We start from the raw sequence: 17,786 nt of genomic DNA, 5'->3' as shown, positions 1-17,786 counted from the left end.
CTAAGGTTAGGGTTTCAAAGTAGGGGTTTAACCTAGGGTTAGGGTTCTAAAGTAGGGGTTTCAAACTAGGGTTAGCGTTTCAAAGTAGGTTTTTAAACTAGCGTTTGGGTTTCAAAGTAGGGGTTTAAACTAGGGTTAGGGTTTCAAAGTAGGGGTTTAAATTAGGGTTTGGGTTTCAAAGTAGGGGTTTAAACTAGGATTAGGGTTTCAAAGTAGGGGTTTAAACTAGGGTTAGGGATTCAAAGTAGGGGTTTAAACTAGTGTTAGGATTTCAAAGTAGGGGTTTAAAGTAGGGTTAGGGTTTCAAAGTAGGGGTTTAAACTAGGGTTAGGGTTTCAAAGTAGGGATCTAAACTAGGGTTAGGGATTCAAAGTAGGGGTTTAAACTAGGGTTAGGGTTTCAAAGTAATGGTTTAAACTAGGGTTAGGGTTTCAAAGTAGGGGTTTAAACTAGGGTTAGGGTTTCAAAGTAGGGTTTTAAACTAGGGTTAGGGTTTCAAAGTAGTGGTTTAAACTAGGGTTAGGTTTTCAAACTAGGGTTAGGGTTTCAAAGTAGGGTTTTAAACTAGGGTTAGGGTTTCAAAGTAGGGGTTTGAACTCGGGTTAGGGATTTAAAGTAGGGGTTTAAACTAGGGTTAGGGTTTCAAAGTAGGGGTTTAAACTAGAGTTAGGGTTTCAAAGTAGGGATCTAAACTAGGGTTAGGGATTCAAAGTAGGAGTTTAAACTACGGTTAGGGTTTCAAAGTAGGGGTTTAAACTAGGGTTAGGGTTGCAAAGTAATGGTTTAATCTAGGGTTAGGTTTTCAAAGTCTAGTTTTAAACTAGGAATAGGGTTTCAAAGTAGGGTTTTAAACTAGGGTTAGGGTTTCAAAGTAGGGGTTTAAACTAGGGTTAAGGTTTCAAAATAGGATTTTAAATTAAGGTTAGGGTTTCAAAGTAGGGGTTTAACCTAGGGTTAGGGTTCTAAAGTAGGGGTTTAAATTAGGGTTAGGTATTCAAACTAGGGTTAGGGTTTCAAAGAAGGGGTTTAAACTAGGGTTAGGGTTTCAAAGTAGGGGTTTAAACTAGGGTTAGGGTTTCAAGGTAGGGGTTTAAACTAGGATTAGGGTTTCAAAGTAGGGGTTTAAACTAGGGTTAGGGTTTCAAAGTATGGGTTAAAACTAGGGTTAAGGTTTCAAAGTAGGATTTTAAACTAAGGTTAGGGTTTCAAAGTAGGGGTTTAACCTAGGGTTAGGGTTCTAAAGTAGGGGTTTAAATTAGGGTTAGGGTTTCAAACTAGGGTTAAGGTTTCAAAGTAAGGGGTTAAACTAGGGTTAGGGTTTCAAAGTAGTGGTTTAAACTAGGGTTAAGGTTTCAAAGTAGGGGTTTAAACTAGGGTAAGGGTTTCAAAGAAGGGGTTTAAACTAGGGTTAAGGTTTCAAAGTAGTGGTTTAAACTAGGATTAGGGTTTCAAAGTAGGGGTTTAAACTAGGGTTAGGGTTTCAAAGTAGGGTTTTAAACTAGGGTTAGGGTTTCAAAGTAGGGGTTTAAACTAGGGTTAGGCTTTCAAAGTAGGGTTTTAAACTAGGGTTAGGGTTTCAAAGTATTGGTTTAACCTAGGGTTAGGGTTCTAAAGTAGGGGTTTAAACTAGGGTTATTGTTTCAAAGTAGGGGTTTAAACTAGGGTTAGGGTTGCAAAGTAGGGGTTTAAACTCTGGTTAGGGTTTGAAGGTAGGGGTTTAAACTATGGTTAGGGTTTCAAAGTAGGGTTTTAAACTAGGGTTAGGGTTAGGTTAGGGTTTAACCTAGGGTTAGGGTTCTAAAGTAGGGGTTTAAATTAGGGTTAGGTATTTAAACTAGGGTTAGGGTTTCAAAGAAGGGGTTTAAACTAGGGTTAGGGTTTCAAAGTAGGGGTTTAAACTAGGGTTAGGGTTTCAAGGTAGGGGTTTAAACTAGGATTAGGGTTTCAAAGTAGGGGTTTAAACTAGGGTTAGGGTTTCAAAGTAGGGGTTTAAACTAGGGTTAAGGTTTCAAAGTAGGATTTTAAACTAAGGTTAGGGTTTCAAAGTAGGGGTTTAACCTAGGGTTAGGGTTCTAAAGTAGGGGTTTAAATTAGGGTTAGGGTTTCAAACTAGGGTTAAGGTTTCAAAGTAAGGGGTTAAACTAGGGTTAGGGTTTCAAAGTAGGGGTTTAAATTAGGGTTAGGGTTTCAAAGTAGGGGTTTAAACTAGGGTTAGGGTTTCAAAGTAGGGGTTTAAACTAGGGTTAGGGTTTCAAAGTAGGGGTTTAAACTAGGATTAGGGTTTCAAAGTAGGGGTTTAAACTAGGGTTAGAGTTTAAAGTAGGGTTTTAAACTAGGGTTAGGGTTTCAAAGTAGGGGTTTAAACTAGGATTAGGGTTTCAAAGTAGGGGTTATAAACTAGGGTTAGAGTTTAAAGTAGGGTTTTAAACTAGGGTTAGGGTTTCAAAGTAGGGGTTTAAACTAGGATTAGGATTTCAAAGTAGGGGTTTAAACTAGGGTTAGAGTTTAAAGTAGGGTTTTAAACTAAGGTTAAGGTTTCAAAGTAGGATTTTAAACTAAGGTTAGGGTTTCAAAGTAGGGGTTTAACCTAGGGTTAGGGTTCTAAAGTAGGGGTTTCAAACTAGGGTTAGCGTTTCAAAGTAGGTTTTTAAACTAGCGTTTGGGTTTCAAAGTAGGGGTTTAAACTAGGGTTAGGGTTTCAAAGTAGGGGTTTAAATTAGGGTTTGGGTTTCAAAGTAGGGGTTTAAACTAGGATTAGGGTTTCAAAGTAGGGGTTTAAACTAGGGTTAGGGATTCAAAGTAGGGGTTTAAACTAGGGTTAGGATTTCAAAGTAGGGGTTTAAAGTAGGGTTAGGGTTTCAAAGTAGGGGTTTAAACTAGGGTTAGGGTTTCAAAGTAGGGATCTAAACTAGGGTTAGGGATTCAAAGTAGGGGTTTAAACTAGGGTTAGGGTTTCAAAGTAATGGTTTAAACTAGGGTTAGGGTTTCAAAGTAGGGGTTTAAACTAGGGTTAGGGTTTCAAAGTAGGGTTTTAAACTAGGGTTAGGGTTTCAAAGTAGTGGTTTAAACTAGGGTTAGGTTTTCAAACTAGGGTTAGGGTTTCAAAGTAGGGTTTTAAACTAGGGTTAGGGTTTCAAAGTAGGGGTTTAAACTCGGGTTAGGGATTTAAAGTAGGGGTTTAAACTAGGGTTAAGGTTTCAAAGTAGGGGTTAAAACTAGAGTTAGGGTTTCAAAGTAGGGATCTAAACTAGGGTTAGGGATTCAAAGTAGGAGTTTAAACTACGGTTAGGGTTTCAAAGTAGGGGTTTAAACTAGGGTTAGGGTTGCAAAGTAATGGTTTAATCTAGGGTTAGGTTTTCAAAGTCTAGTTTTAAACTAGGAATAGGGTTTCAAAGTAGGGTTTTAAACTAGGGTTAGGGTTTCAAAGTAGGGGTTTAAACTAGGGTTAAGGTTTCAAAATAGGATTTTAAATTAAGGTTAGGGTTTCAAAGTAGGGGTTTAACCTAGGGTTAGGGTTCTAAAGTAGGGGTTTAAATTAGGGTTAGGTATTCAAACTAGGGTTAGGGTTTCAAAGAAGGGGTTTAAACTAGGGTTAGGGTTTCAAAGTAGGGGTTTAAACTAGGGTTAGGGTTTCAAGGTAGGGGTTTAAACTAGAATTAGGGTTTCAAAGTAGGGGTTTAAACTAGGGTTAGGGTTTCAAAGTATGGGTTAAAACTAGGGTTAAGGTTTCAAAGTAGGATTTTAAACTAAGGTTAGGGTTTCAAAGTAGGGGTTTAACCTAGGGTTAGGGTTCTAAAGTAGGGGTTTAAATTAGGGTTAGGGTTTCAAACTAGGGTTAAGGTTTCAAAGTAAGGGGTTAAACTAGGGTTAGGGTTTCAAAGTAGGGGTTTAAATTAGGGTTAGGGTTTCAAAGTAGGGGTTTAAACTAGGGTTAGGGTTTCAAAGTAGGGGTTTAAACTAGGGTTAGGGTTTCAAAGTAGGGTTTTAAACTAGGATTAGGGTTTCAAAGTAGGGGTTTAAACTAGGGTTAGAGTTTAAAGTAGGGTTTTAAACTAGGGTTAGGGTTTCAAAGTAGGGGTTTAAACTAAGGTTAAGGTTTTAAAGTAGGATTTTAAACTAAGGTTAGGGTTTCAAAGTAGGGGTTTAACCTAGGGTTAGGGTTCTAAAGTAGGGGTTTCAAACTAGGGTTAGCGTTTCAAAGTAGGTTTTTAAACTAGCGTTTGGGTTTCAAAGTAGGGGTTTAAACTAGGGTTAGGGGTTCAAAGTAGGGGTTTAAATTAGGGTTTGGGTTTCAAAGTAGGGGTTTAAACAAGGATTAGGGTTTCAAAGTAGGGGTTTAAACTAGGGTTAGGGATTCAAAGTAGGGGTTTAAACTAGGGTTAGGATTTCAAAGTAAGGTATCAAACGAGGGTTAGGGTTTCAAAGTAGGGTTTCAAACTAGGGTTAGGGTTTCAAAGTAGGGGTTTAAACTAGGGTTAGGAATTCAAAGTAGGGGTTTAAACTAGGGTTAGGATTTCAAAGTAGGGGTTTAAAGTAGGGTTTGGGTTTCAAAGTAGGGGTTTAAACTAGGGTTAGGGTTTCAAAGTAGGGGTTTAAATTAAGGTTTGGGTTTCAAAGTAGGGGTTTAAACTAGGATTAGGGTTTCAAAGTAGGGGTTTAAACTAAGGTTAGGGATTCAAAGTAGGGGTTTAAACTAGGGTTAGGATTTCAAAGTAGGGGTTTAAAGTAGGGTTAGGGTTTCAAAGTAGGGGTTTAAACTAGGGTTAGGGTTTCAAAGTAAGGATCTAAACTAGGGTTAGGTATTCAAAGTAGGGGTTTAAACTAGGGTTAGGGTTTCAAAGTAATGGTTTAAACTAGGGTTAGGGTTTCAAAGTAATGGTTTAAACTAGGGTTAGGGTTTCAAAGTAGGGGTTTAAAGTAGGGTTAGGGTTTCAAAGTAGGGTTTTAAACTAGGGTTAGGGTTTCAAAGTAGTGGTTTAAACTAGGGTTAGGTTTTCAAACTAGGGTTAGGGTTTCAAAGTAGGGTTTTAAACTAGGGTTAGGGTTTCAAAGTAGGGGTTTAAACTCGGGTTAGGGATTTAAAGTAGGGGTTTAAACTAGGGTTAAGGTTTCAAAGTAGGGGTTTAAACTAGAGTTAGGGTTTCAAAGTAGGGATCTAAACTAGGGTTAGGGATTCAAAGTAGGAGTTTAAACTACGGTTAGGGTTTCAAAGTAGGGGTTTTAACTAGGGTTAGGGTTGCAAAGTAATGGTTTAATCTAGGGTTAGGTTTTCAAAGTCTAGTTTTAAACTAGGAATAGGGTTTCAAAGTAGGGTTTTAAACTAGGGTTAGGGTTTCAAAGTAGGGGTTTAAACTAGGGTTAAGGTTTCAAAATAGGATTTTAAATTAAGATTAGGGTTTCAAAGTAGGGGTTTAACCTAGGGTTAGGGTTCTAAAGTAGGGGTTTAAATTAGGGTTAGGTATTCAAACTAGGGTTAGGGTTTCAAAGAAGGGGTTTAAACTAGGGTTAGGGTTTCAAAGTAGGGGTTTAAACTAGGGTTAGGGTTTCAAGGTAGGGGTTTAAACTAGGATTAGGGTTTCAAAGTAGGGGTTTAAACTAGGGTTAAGGTTTCAAAGTAGGATTTTAAACTAAGGTTAGGGTTTCAAAGTAGGGGTTTAACCTAGGGTTAGGGTTCTAAAGTAGGGGTTTAAATTAGGGTTAGGGTTTCAAACTAGGGTTAAGGTTTCAAAGTAAGGGGTTAAACTAGGGTTAGGGTTTCAAAGTAGGGGTTTAAATTAGGGTTAGGGTTTCAAAGTAGGGGTTTAAACTAGGGTTAGGGTTTCAAAGTAGGGGTTTAAACTAGGGTTAGGGTTTCAAAGGAGGGGTTTAAACTAGGATTAGGGTTTCAAAGTAGGGGTTTAAACTAGGGTTAGAGTTTAAAGTAGGGTTTTAAACTAGGGTTAGGGTTTCAAAGTAGGGGTTTAAACTAAGGTTAAGGTTTCAAAGTAGGATTTTAAACTAAGGTTAGGGTTTCAAAGTAGGGGTTTAACCTAGGGTTAGGGTTCTAAAGTAGGGGTTTCAAACTAGGGTTAGCGTTTCAAAGTAGGGGTTTAAATTAGGGTTTGGGTTTCAAAGTAGGGGTTTAAACTAGGATTAGGGTTTCAAAGTAGGGGTTTAAACTAGGGTTAGGGATTCAAAGTAGGGGTTTAAACTAGGGTTAGGATTTCAAAGTAAGGTATCAAACTAGGGTTAGGGTTTCAAAGTAGGGTTTCAAACTAGGGTTAGGGTTTCAAAGTAGGGGTTTAAACTAGGGTTAGGGATTCAAAGTAGGGGTTTAAACTAGGGTTAGGATTTCAAAGTAGGGGTTTAAAGTAGGGTTAGGGTTTCAAAGTAGGGGTTTAAACTAGGGTTAGTGTTTCAAAGTAGGTGTTTAAACTAGGATTAGGGTTTCAAAGTAGGGGTTTAAACTAGGGTTAGAGCTTAAAGTAGGGTTTTAAACTAGGGTAAGGGTTTCAAAGTAGGGGTTTAAACTAAGGTTAAGGTTTCAAAGTAGGATTTTAAACTAAGGTTAGGGTTTCAAAGTAGGGGTTTAACCTAGGGTTAGGGTTCTAAAGTAGGGGTTTAAATTAGGGTTAGGGTTTCAAACTAGGGTTAGGGTTTCAAAGTAGGGGTTTAAACTAGGGTTAGGGTTTCAAAGTAGGTTTTTAAACTAGCGTTAGGGTTTCACAGTAGGGGATTCAACTAGGGTTAGGGTTTCAAAGTAGGGGTTTAAATTAGGGTTTGGGTTTCAAAGTAGGGGTTTAAACTAGGATTAGGGTTTCAAAGTAGGGGTTTAAACTAGGGTTAGGGATTCAAAGTAGGGGTTTAAACTAGGGTTAGGGTTTCAAAGTAGGGGTTTAAAGTAGGGTTAGGGTTTCAAAGTAGGGGTTTAAAGTAGGGTTACGGTTTCAAAGTAGGGGTTTAAATTAGGGTTTGGGTTTCAAAGTAGGGGTTTAAACTAGGATTAGGGTTTCAAAGTAGGGGTTTAAACTAGGGTTATAGTTTCAAAGTAGGGTTTTAAACTAGGGTTAGGGTTGCAAAGTAGGGGTTTAAACTCGGGTTAGGGTTTCAAAGTAAGGGTTTAAAGTCGGGTTAGGGTTTCAAAGTAGGGGTTTAAACTAGGGTTAGTGTTTCAAAGTAGGTGTTTAAACTAGGATTAGGGTTTTAAAGTAGGGGTTTAAACTAGGGTTAGAGTTTAAAGTAGGGTTTTAAACTAGGGTTAGGGTTTCAAAGTAGGGGTTTAAACTAAGGTTAAGGTTTCAAAGTAGGATTTTAAACTAAGGTTAGGGTTTCAATGTAGGGGTTTAACCTAGGGTTAGGGTTCTAAAGTAGGGGTTTAAATTAGGGTTAGGGTTTCAAACTACGATTAGGGTTTCAAAGTAGGGGTTTAAACTAGGGTTAGGGTTTCAAAGAAGTTTTTAAACTAGCGTTAGGGTTTCAAAGTAGGGGTTTAAACTAGGGTTAGGGTTTCAAAGTAGGGGTTTAAATTAGGGTTTGGGTTTCAAAGTAGGGGTTTAAACTAGGATTAGGGTTTCAAAGTAGGGGTTTAAACTAGGGTTAGGGATTCAAAATAGGGGTTTAAACTAGGGTTAGGGTTTCAAAGTAGGGGTTTAAAGTAGGGTTAGGGTTTCAAAGTAGGGGTTTAAAGTAGGGTTAGGGTTTCAAAGTAGGGGTTTAAACTAGGGTTAGGGTTTCAAAGTAGGGGTTTAAATTAGGGTTTGGGTTTCAAAGTAGGGGTTTAAACTAGGATTAGGGTTTCAAAGTAGGGGTTTAAACTAGGGTTATAGTTTCAAAGTAGGGTTTTAAACTAGGGTTAGGGTTGCAAAGTAGGGGTTTAAACTCGGGTTAGGGATTCAAAGTAGGGGTTTAAACTAGGGTTAGGGTTTCAAAGTAGGATTTTAAACTAGGGTTAGGGTTTCAAAGTAGTGGTTTAAACTAGGGTTAAGGTTTCAACATAGGGGTTTAAACTAGGGTTAGGGTTTAAAAGTAGGGTTTTAAACTAGGGTTAGGGTTTCAAAGTAGGGGTTTAAACTAGGGTTAGGGTTTCAAAGTAGGGGTTTAAACTAGGGTTAGGTTTTCAAACTAGGGTTAGGGTTTCAAGGTAGGGTTTTAAACTAGGTTAGGGTTTCAAAGTAGGGGTTTAAACCAAGGTTAGGGATTCAAAGTAGGGGTTTAAACTAGGGTTAGGGTTTCAAAGTAGGGGTTTAAAGTAGGGTTAGGGTTTCAAAGTAGGGGTTTAAACTAGGGTTAGTGTTTCAAAGTAGGTGTTTAAACTAGGGTTAGGGTTTCAAACTAGGGTTAGGGTTTCAAAGTAGGGTTTTAAACTATGGTTAGGGTTTCAAAGTAGGGGTTTAATCTAGGGTTAGGGTTTCAAAGTAGGGTTTTAAACTAGGGTTAGGGTTTTAAAGTAGGGGTTTAAACTAGGGTTAGGGTTTCAAAGTAGGGTTTTAACCTAGGGTTAGGGTTCTTAAGTAGGGGTTTAAACTCGAGTTAGGGTTTCAAAGTAGGGTTTTAAACTATGGTTAAGGTTTCAAAGTATGGGCTTAAACTAGGGTTAGGGTTTCAAAGTAGGGGTTTAAACTAGGGTTAGGGTTTCAAACTAGGGTTAGGGTTTCAAACTAGAGTTAAGGTTTCAAAGTAGGGTTTTAAACTAGGAATAGGGTTACAAAATAGGGGTTTAAACTAGGGTTAGGTTTTCAAAGTAGGGGTTTAAACTAGGGTTAAAGTTTCAAAGTAGGGGTTTAAACTAGGGTTAGGTTTTCAAACAAGGGTTAGGGTTTCAAAGTAGGGTTTTAAAATAGGGTTAGGTTTTCAAAGTAGGGGTTTAAACTAGGGTTAAGGATTCAAAGTAGGGGTTTAAACTAGGGTTAGGGTTTCAAAGTAGGGATCTAAACTAGGGTTAGGGATTCAAAGTAGGGGTTTAAACTAGGGTTAGGGTTTCAAAATAGGGGTTTAAACTAGGGTTAGGGTTGCAATGTAATGGTTTAATCTAGGGTTAGGGTTTCAAAGTCTGGTTTTAAACTAGGAATAGGGTTTCAAAGTAGGGTTTTAAACTAGGGTTAGGGTTTCAAAGTAGGGGTTTAAACTAGGGTTCAGGTTTCAAAGTAGGATTTTAAACTAAGGTTAGGGTTTCAAAGTAGGGGTTTAACCTAGGGTTAGGGTTCTAAAGTAGGGGTTTAAATTAGGGTTAGGGTTTCAAACTAGGGTTAGGGTTTCAAAGAAGGGGTTTAAACTAGGGATAGGGTTTCAAAGTAGGGGTTTAAATTAGGGTTAGGGTTTCAAAATAGGGGTTTAAACTCGGGTTAGGGTTTCAAAGTAGGGGTTTAAACTCGGGTTAGGGTTTCAAAGTAGGGGTTTAAACTAGGGTTAGGTTTTCAAACTAGGGTTAGGGTTTCAAAGTAGGGTTTTAAACTAGGGTTAGGGTTTCAAAGTAGGGGTTTAAACTAGGGTTAGGGTTTCAAAGTAGGGGTTTAAACTAGGGTTAGGTTTTCAAACTAGGGTTAGGGTTTCAAGGTAGGGTTTTAAACTAGGGTTAGGGTTTCAAAGTAGGGGTTTAAACTAGGGTTAGGGATTCAAAGTAGGGGTTTAAACTAGGGTTAGGGTTTCAAAGTAGGGGTTTAAACTAGGGTTAGTGTTTCAAAGTAGGTGTTTAAACTAGGGTTAGGGTTTCAAAGTAGGGTTTTAACCTAAGGTTAGGGTTCTTAAGTAGGGGTTTAAACTCGGGTTAGGGTTTCAAAATAGGGTTTTAAACTATGGTTTGGGTTTCAAAGTAGGGGTTTAAACTAGGGTTAGGGTTTCAAAGTAGGGTTTTAAACTAGGGTTAGGGTTTTAAAGTAGGGGTTTAAATTAGGGTTAGGGTTTCAAAGTAGGGTTTTAACCTAGGGTTAGGGTTCTTAAATAGGGGTTTAAACTCGGGTTAGGGTTTCAAAGTAGGGTTTTAAACTAGGGTTAAGGTTTCAAAGTAGGGGCTTAAACTAGGGTTAGGGTTTCAAAGTAGGGGTTTAAACTAGGGTTAGGGTTTCAAACTAGGGTTAGGGTTTCAAACTAGAGTTAAGGTTTCAAAGTAGGGTTTTAAACTAGGGTTAGGGTTTCAAAGTAGGGTTTTAAACTAGGGTTAGGGTTTCAAAGTAGGGGTTTAAACTAGGGTTAGGGTTTCAAAGTAGGGTTTTAAACTAGGGTTAGGGTTTCAAAGTAGTGGTTTAAACTAGGGTAAGAGTTTCAAAGTAGGGGTTTAAACTAGGGTTAGGGTTTCAAAGTAGGGTTTAAATAAGGGTTAGGGTTTCAAAGTAGGGTTTTACACTAGGGTTAAGGTTTCAAAGTAGGGGTTTGAACTAGGGTTATGGGTTTCAAAGTAGGGTTTTAAACTAGGGTTAGGGTTTCAAAGTAGGGGTTTAAACTAAGGTTAAGGTTTCAAATAGGATTTTAAACTAAGGTTAGGGTTTCAAAGTAGGGGTTTAAACTAAGGTTAAGGTTTCAAATAGGATTTTAAACTAAGGTTAGGGTTTCAAAGTAGGGGTTTAAACTAGGGTTAGGGTTTCAAAGTAGGGGTTTAAATTAGGGTTTGGGTTTCAAAGTAGGGGTTTAAACTAGGATTAGGGTTTCAAAGTAGGGGTTTAAACTAGGGTTATAGTTTCAAAGTAGGGTTTTAAACTAGGGTTAGGGTTGCAAAGTAGGGGTTTAAACTCGGGTTAGGGATTCAAAGTAGGGGTTTAAACTAGGGTTAGGGTTTCAAAGTAGGGTTTTAAACTAGGGATAAGGTTTCAACGTAGGGGTTTAAACTAGGGTTAGGGTTTAAAAGAAGGGTTTTAAACTAGGGTTAGGGTTTCAAAGTAGGGGTTTAAACTAGGGTTAGGGTTTCAAAGTAGGGGTTTAAACTAGGGTTAGGTTTTCAAACTAGGGTTAGGGTTTCAAGGTAGGGTTTTAAACTAGGTTAGGGTTTCAAAGTAGGGGTTTAAACTAAGGTTAGGGATTCAAAGTAGGGGTTTAAACTAGGGTTAGGGTTTCAAAGTAGGGGTTTAAAGTAGGGTTAGGGTTTCAAAGTAGGGGTTTAAACTAGGGTTAGTGTTTCAAAGTAGGTGTTTAAACTAGGGTTAGGGTTTCAAACTAGGGTTAGGGTTTCAAAGTAGGGTTTTAAACTATGGTTAGGGTTTCAAAGTAGGGGTTTAATCTAGGGTTAGGGTTTCAAAGTAGGGTTTTAAACTAGGGTTAGGGTTTTAAAGTAGGGGTTTAAACTAGGGTTAGGGTTTCAAAGTAGGGTTTTAACCTAGGGTTAGGGTTCTTAAGTAGGGGTTTAAACTCGAGTTAGGGTTTCAAAGTAGGGTTTTAAACTATGGTTAAGGTTTCAAAGTAGGGGCTTAAACTAGGGTTAGGGTTTCAAAGTAGGGGTTTAAACTAGGGTTAGGGTTTCAAACTAGGGTTAGGGTTTCAAACTAGAGTTAAGGTTTCAAAGTAGGGTTTTAAACTAGGAATAGGGTTACAAAATAGGGGTTTAAACTAGGGTTAGGTTTTCAAAGTAGGGGTTTAAACTAGGGTTAAAGTTTCAAAGTAGGGGTTTAAACTAGGGTTAGGTTTTCAAACAAGGGTTAGGGTTTCAAAGTAGGGTTTTAAAATAGGGTTAGGTTTTCAAAGTAGGGGTTTAAACTAGGGTTAAGGATTCAAAGTAGGGGTTTAAACTAGGGTAAGGGTTTCAAAGTAGGGGTTTAACGTAGGGTTAGGGTTTCAAAGTAGGGGTTTAAACTAGGGTTAGGGTTTCAAAGTAGGGATCTAAACTAGGGTAAGGGATTCAAAGTAGGGGTTTAAACTAGGGTTAGGGTTTCAAAATAGGGGTTTAAACTAGGGTTAGGGTTGCAATGTAATGGTTTAATCTAGGGTTAGGGTTTCAAAGTCTGGTTTTAAACTAGGAATAGGGTTTCAAAGTAGGGTTTTAAACTAGGGTTAGGGTTCTAAAGTAGGGGTTTAAATTAGGGTTAGGGTTTCAAACTAGGGTTAGGGTTTCAAAGAAGGGGTTTAAACTAGGGATAGGGTTTCAAAGTAGGGGTTTAAACTAGGATTAGGGTTTCAAAGTAGGGGTTTAAATTAGGGTTAGGGTTTCAAAATAGGGGTTTAAACTCGGGTTAGGGTTTCAAAGTAGGGGTTTAAACTCGGGTTAGGGTTTCAAAGTAGGGGTTTAAACTAGGGTTAGGGTTTCAAAGTAGGGGTTTAAACTAGGGTTAGGTTTTCAAACTAGGGTTAGGGTTTCAAGGTAGGGTTTTAAACTAGGGTTAGGGTTTCAAAGTAGGGGTTTAAACTAGGGTTAGGGATTCAAAGTAGGGGTTTAAACTAGGGTTAGGGTTTCAAAGTAGGGGTTTAAAGTAGGGTTAGGGTTTCAAAGTAGGGGTTTAAACTAGGGTTAGTGTTTCAAAGTAGGTGTTTAAACTAGGGTTAGGGTTTCAAAGTAGGGTTTTAACCTAAGGTTAGGGTTCTTAAGTAGGGGTTTAAACTCGGGTTAGGGTTTCAAAATAGGGTTTTAAACTATGGTTTGGGTTTCAAAGTAGGGGTTTAAACTAGGGTTAGGGTTTCAAAGTAGGGTTTTAAACTAGGGTTAGGGTTTTAAAGTAGGGGTTTAAATTAGGGTTAGGGTTTCAAAGTAGGGGTTTAACCTAGGGTTAGGGTTCTTAAATAGGGGTTTAAACTCGGGTTAGGGTTTCAAAGTAGGGTTTTAAACTAGGGTTAAGGTTTCAAAGTAGGGGCTTAAACTAGGGTTAGGGTTTCAAAGTAGGTGTTTAAACTAGGGTTAGGGTTTCAAACTAGGGTTAGGGTTTCAAACTAGAGTTAAGGTTTCAAAGTAGGGTTTTAAACTAGGGTTAGGGTTTCAAAGTAGGGTTTTAAACTAGGGTCAGGGTTTCAAAGTAGGGGTTTAAACTAGGGTTAGGGTTTCAAAGTAGGGGTTTAAACTAGGGTTACGGTTTCAAAGTAGGGTTTAAATAAGGGTTAGGGTTTCAAAGTAGGGTTTTACACTAGGGTTAAGGTTTCAAAGTAGGGGTTTGAACTAGGGTTATGGGTTTCAAAGTAGGGTTTTAAACTAGGGTTAGGGTTTCAAAGTAGGGGTTTAAACTAAGGTTAAGGTTTCAAATAGGATTTTAAACTAAGGTTAGGGTTTCAAAGTATGGGTTTAAACTAGGGTTAGGGTTTCAAAGTAGGGGTTTAAATTAGGGTTAGGGTTTCAAACTAGGGTTAGGGTTTCAAAGTAGGGGTTTAAACTAGGGTTAGGGTTTCAAAGTAGGGGTTTAAACTAGGGTTAGGGTTTCAAAGTAGGGGTTTAAATTAGGGTTTGGGTTTCAAAGTAGGGGTTTAAACTAGGATTAGGGTTTCAAAGTAGGGGTTTAAACTAGGGTTAGGAATTCAAAGTAGGGGTTTAAACTAGGGTTAGGGTTTCAAAGTAGGGGTTTAAAGTAGGGTTAGGGTTTCAAAGTAGGGGTTTAAAGTAAGGTTAGGGTTTCAAAGTATGGTTTTAAACTATGGTTAGGGTTTCAAAGTAGGGGTTTCAACTAGGGTTAGGGTTTAAAAGTAGGGGTTTAAACTAGGGTTAGGGATTCAAAGTAGGGGTTTAAACTAGGGTTAGGGTTTCAAAGTAAGGGTTTAAACTAGGGTTAGGGTTTCAAAGTAGGGGTTTAAACTAGGGTTAGGGTTTCAAAGTAGGGGTTTAAACCAGGGTTAGGGTTCTAAAGTAGGGGTTTAAACTAGGGTTAGGGTTTCAAAGTAGGGGTTTAAACTAGGGTAAGGGTTCCAAAGTAGGGTTTTAAACTAGGGTTAGGGTTTCAAAGTAGTGGTTTAAACTAGGGTTAAGGTTTCAACGTAGGGGTTTAAACTAGGGTTAGGGTTTAAAAGTAGGGTTTTAAACTAGGGTTAGGGTTTCAAAGTAGGGGTTTAAACTAGGGTTAGGGTTTCAAAGTAGGGGTTTAAAGTAGGGTTAGGGTTTCAAAGTAGGGTTTTAAACTAGGGTTTGGGTTTCAAAGTAGGGTTTTAAACTAGGGTTAGGGTTTCAAAGTATGGGTTTAAAGTAGGGTTAGGGTTTCAAAGTAGGGGTTTAAACTAGGGTTAATGTTTCAAAGTAGGTGTTTAAACTAGGGTTAGGGTTTCAAACTAGGTGTTTAAACTAGGGTTAGGGTTTCAAACTAGGGTTAGGGTTTCAAAGTAGGGTTTTAAACTATGGTTAGGGTTTCAAAGTAGGGGTTTAAACTAGGGTTAGGGTTTCAAAGTAGGGTTTTAAACTATGGTTAGGGTTTCAAAGTAGGGGTTTTAAACTAGGGTTAGGGTTTCAAACTAGGGTTAGGGTTTCAAAGTAGGGTTTTAAACTATGGTTAGGGTTTCAAAGTAGGGGTTTAAACTAGGGTTAGGGTTTCAAAGTAGGGGTTTAAACTAGGGTTAGGGTTTCAAAGTAGGGTTTTAACCAAGGGTTAGGGTTCTTAAGTAGGGGTTTAAACTCGAGTTAGGGTTTCAAAGTAGGGTTTCAAACTATGGTTAAGGTTTCAAAGTAGGGGCTTAAACTAGGGTTAGGGTTTCAAAGTAGGGTTAGGGTTTCAAGGTAGGGTTTTAAACTAGGGTTAGGGTTTCAAAGTAGGGATTTAAACTAGGGTTAGGGTTTCAAAGTAGGGGTTTAAACTAGGGTTAGGGTTTCAAAGTAGGGGTTTAAACTAGGGTTAGGTTTTCAAACTAGGGTTAGGGTTTCAAGGTAGGGTTTTAAACTAGGGTTAGGGTTTCAAAGTAGGGGTTTAAACTAGGGTTAGGGATTCAAAGTAGGGGTTTAAACTAGGTTAGGGTTTCAAAGTAGGGGTTTAAAGTAGGGTTAGGGTTTCAAAGTAGGGGTTTAAACTAGGGTTAGTGTTTCAAAGTAGGTGTTTAAACTAGGGTTAGGGTTTCAAACTAGGGTTAGGGTTTCAAAGTAGGGTTTTAAACTATGGTTAGGGTTTCAAAGTAGGGGTTTAAACTAGGGTTTGGGTTTCAAAGTAGGGTTTTAAACTAGGATTAGGGTTTTAGAGTAGGGGTTTAAACTAGGGTTAGGGTTTCAAAGTAGGGTTTTAACCTAAGGTTAGGGTTCTTAAGTAGGGATTTAAACTCGAGTTAGGGTTTCAAAGTAGGGTTTTAAACTATGGTTAAGGTTTCAAAGTAGGGGCTTAAACTAGGGTTAGGGTTTCAAAGTAGGGTTTTAAACTAGGATTAGGGTTTTAAAGTAGGGGTTTAAACTAGGGTTAGGGTTTCAAAGTAGGGTTTTAACCTAGGGTAAGGGTTCTTAAGTAGGGGTTTAAACTCGAGTTAGGGTTTCAAAGTAGGGTTTTAAACTATGGTTAAGGTTTCAAAGTAGGGGCTTAAACTAGGGTTAGGGTTTCAAAGTAGGGGTTTAAACTAGGGTTAGGGTTTCAAAGTAGGGGTTTAAACTAGGGTTAGGGTTTCAAAGTAGGGGTTTAAACTAGGGTTGGGTTTTCAAACTAGGGTTAGGGTTTCAAGGTAGGGTTTTAAACTAGGGTTAGGGTTTCAAAGTAGGGGTTTAAACTAGGGTAAGGGTTTTCAAAGTAGGGGTTTAAACTAGGGTTAGGGTTTCAAAGTAGGGGTTTAAAGTAGGGTTAGGGTTTCAAAGTAGGGGTTTAAACTAGGGTTAGTGTTTCAAAGTAGGTGTTTAAACTAGGGTTAGGGTTTCAAACTAGGGTTAGGGATTCAAAATAGGGTTTTAAACTATGGTTAGGGTTTCAAAGTTGGGGTTTAAACTAGGGTTAGGGTTTCAAAGTAGGGTTTTAAACTAGGATTAGGGTTTTAAAGTAGGGGTTTAAACTAGGGTTAGGGTTTCAAAGTAGGGTTTTAACCTAGGGTTAGGGTTCTTAAGTAGGGGTTTAAACTCGAGTTAGGGTTTCAAAGTAGGGTTTTAAACTATGGTTAAGGTTTCAAAGTAGGGGCTTAAACTAGGGTTAGGGTTTCAAAGTAGGGGTTTAAACTAGGGTTAGGGTTTCAAACTAGGGTTAGGGTTTCAAACTAGAGTTAAGGTTTCAAAGTAGGGTTTTAAACTAGGGTTAGGGTTTCAAAGTAGGGTTTTAAACTAGGGTTAGCGTTTCAAAGAAGGGGTTTAAACTAGGGTTAGGGTTTCAAAGTAGGGTTTTAAACTAGGGTTAGGGTTTCAAAGTAGTGGTTTAAACTAGGTTTAGGGTTTCAAAGTAGGGGTTTAAACTAGGGTTAGGGTTTCAAAGTAGGGGTTTAAACTAGGGTTAGGGTTTCAAAGTAGGGTTTTAAACTGGGGTTAGGGTTTCAAAGTAGGGTTTTACACTAGGGTTAGGGTTTCAAAGTAGGGGTTTAAACTAGGGTTAGTGTTTCAAAGTAGGGGTTTAAACTAAGGTTAAGGTTTCAAAGTAGGATTTTAAACTAAGGTTAGGGTTTCAAAGTAGGGGTTTAACCTAGGTTTAGGGTTCTAAAGTAGGGGTTTAAATTAGGGTTAGGGTTTCAAAGTAGGGGTTTAAACTAGGGTTAGGGTTTCATAGTAGGTTTTTAAACTAGCGTTAGGGTTTCAAAGTAGGGGTTTAAACTAGGGTTAGGGTTTCAAAGTAGGGATTTAAATTAGGGTTTGGCTTTCAAAGTAGGGGTTTAAACTAGGGTTAGGGATTCAAAGTAGGGGTTTAAACTAGGGTTAGGGTTTCAAAGTAGCGGTTTAAAGTAGGGTTAGGGTTTCAAAGTAGGGGTTTAAACTAGGGTTAGGGTTTCAAAGTAGGGATCTAAACTAGGGTTAGGGATTCAAAGTAGGGGTTTAAACTAGGGTTAGGGTTTCAAAGTAGGGGTTTAAACTAGGGTTAAGGTTTCAAAGTAGGATTTTAAACTAAGGTTAGGGTTTCAAAGTAGGGGTTTAACCTAGGGTTAGGGTTCTAAAGTAGGGGTTTAAATTAGGGTTAGGGTTTCAAACTAGGCTTAGGGTTTCAAAGTAAGGGTTTAAACTAGGGTTAGGGTTTCAAAGTAGGGTTTTAAACTAGGGTTAGGGTTTCAAAGTAGTGGTTTAAACTAGGGTTAGGGATTCAAAGTAGGGGTTTAAACTAGGGTTAGGGATTCAAAGTAGGGGTTTAAACTAGGGTTAGGGATTCAAAGTAGGGGTTTAAACTAGGGTTAGGGTTTCAAAGTAGGGATCTAAACTAGGGTTAGGGTTTCAAAGTAGGGGTTTAAACAAGGGTTAGGGTTGCAAAGTAATGGTGTAAACTAGGGTTAGGGTTGCAAAGTAATGGTGTAAACGAGGGTTATGTTTTCAAAGTAGGGGTTAAACTAGGGTTAGGGTTTCAAAGTAGGGTTTTAAACTAGGGTTAGGGTTTCAAAGTAGTTGTTTAAACTAGGGTTAAGGTTTCAAAGTAGGGGTTTAAACTAGGGTTAGGGTTTAAAAGTAGGGGTTTAAACTAGGGTTAGGGTTCCAAAAAAGGGTTTCAAACTAGGGTTAGGGTTTCAAAGTGGGGGTTTAAACTAGGGTTAGGGTTTCAAAGTAGGGTTTCAAACTAGGGTTAGGGTTTCGAAGTAGGGTTTCAAACTAGGGTTAGGGTTTCAAAGTAGGTGTGTAAACGAGGGTTAGGGTTTCAAACTAGGGTTAGGGTTTCAAAGTAGGGTTTTAAACTAGGGTAAGTGTTTCAAAGTAGGGGTTTAAACTAGGGTTAGGGTTTCAAAGTAGGGTTTTAAACTAGGGTTAGGGTTTCAAAGTAGGGTTTTAAACTAGGGTAAGTGTTTCAAAGTAGGGGTTTAAACTAGGGTTAGGGTTTCAAAGTAGGGGTTTAAAC

Source organism: Leptonotus elevatus, chromosome 22, assembly GCF_054856555.1.
Source record: "Leptonotus elevatus isolate MCC_2025b chromosome 22, RoL_Lele_1.0, whole genome shotgun sequence".
Classification (NCBI taxonomy): Eukaryota; Metazoa; Chordata; class Actinopteri; order Syngnathiformes; family Syngnathidae; genus Leptonotus; species Leptonotus elevatus.
Note: the sequence above shows the minus strand (reverse complement) of the source record.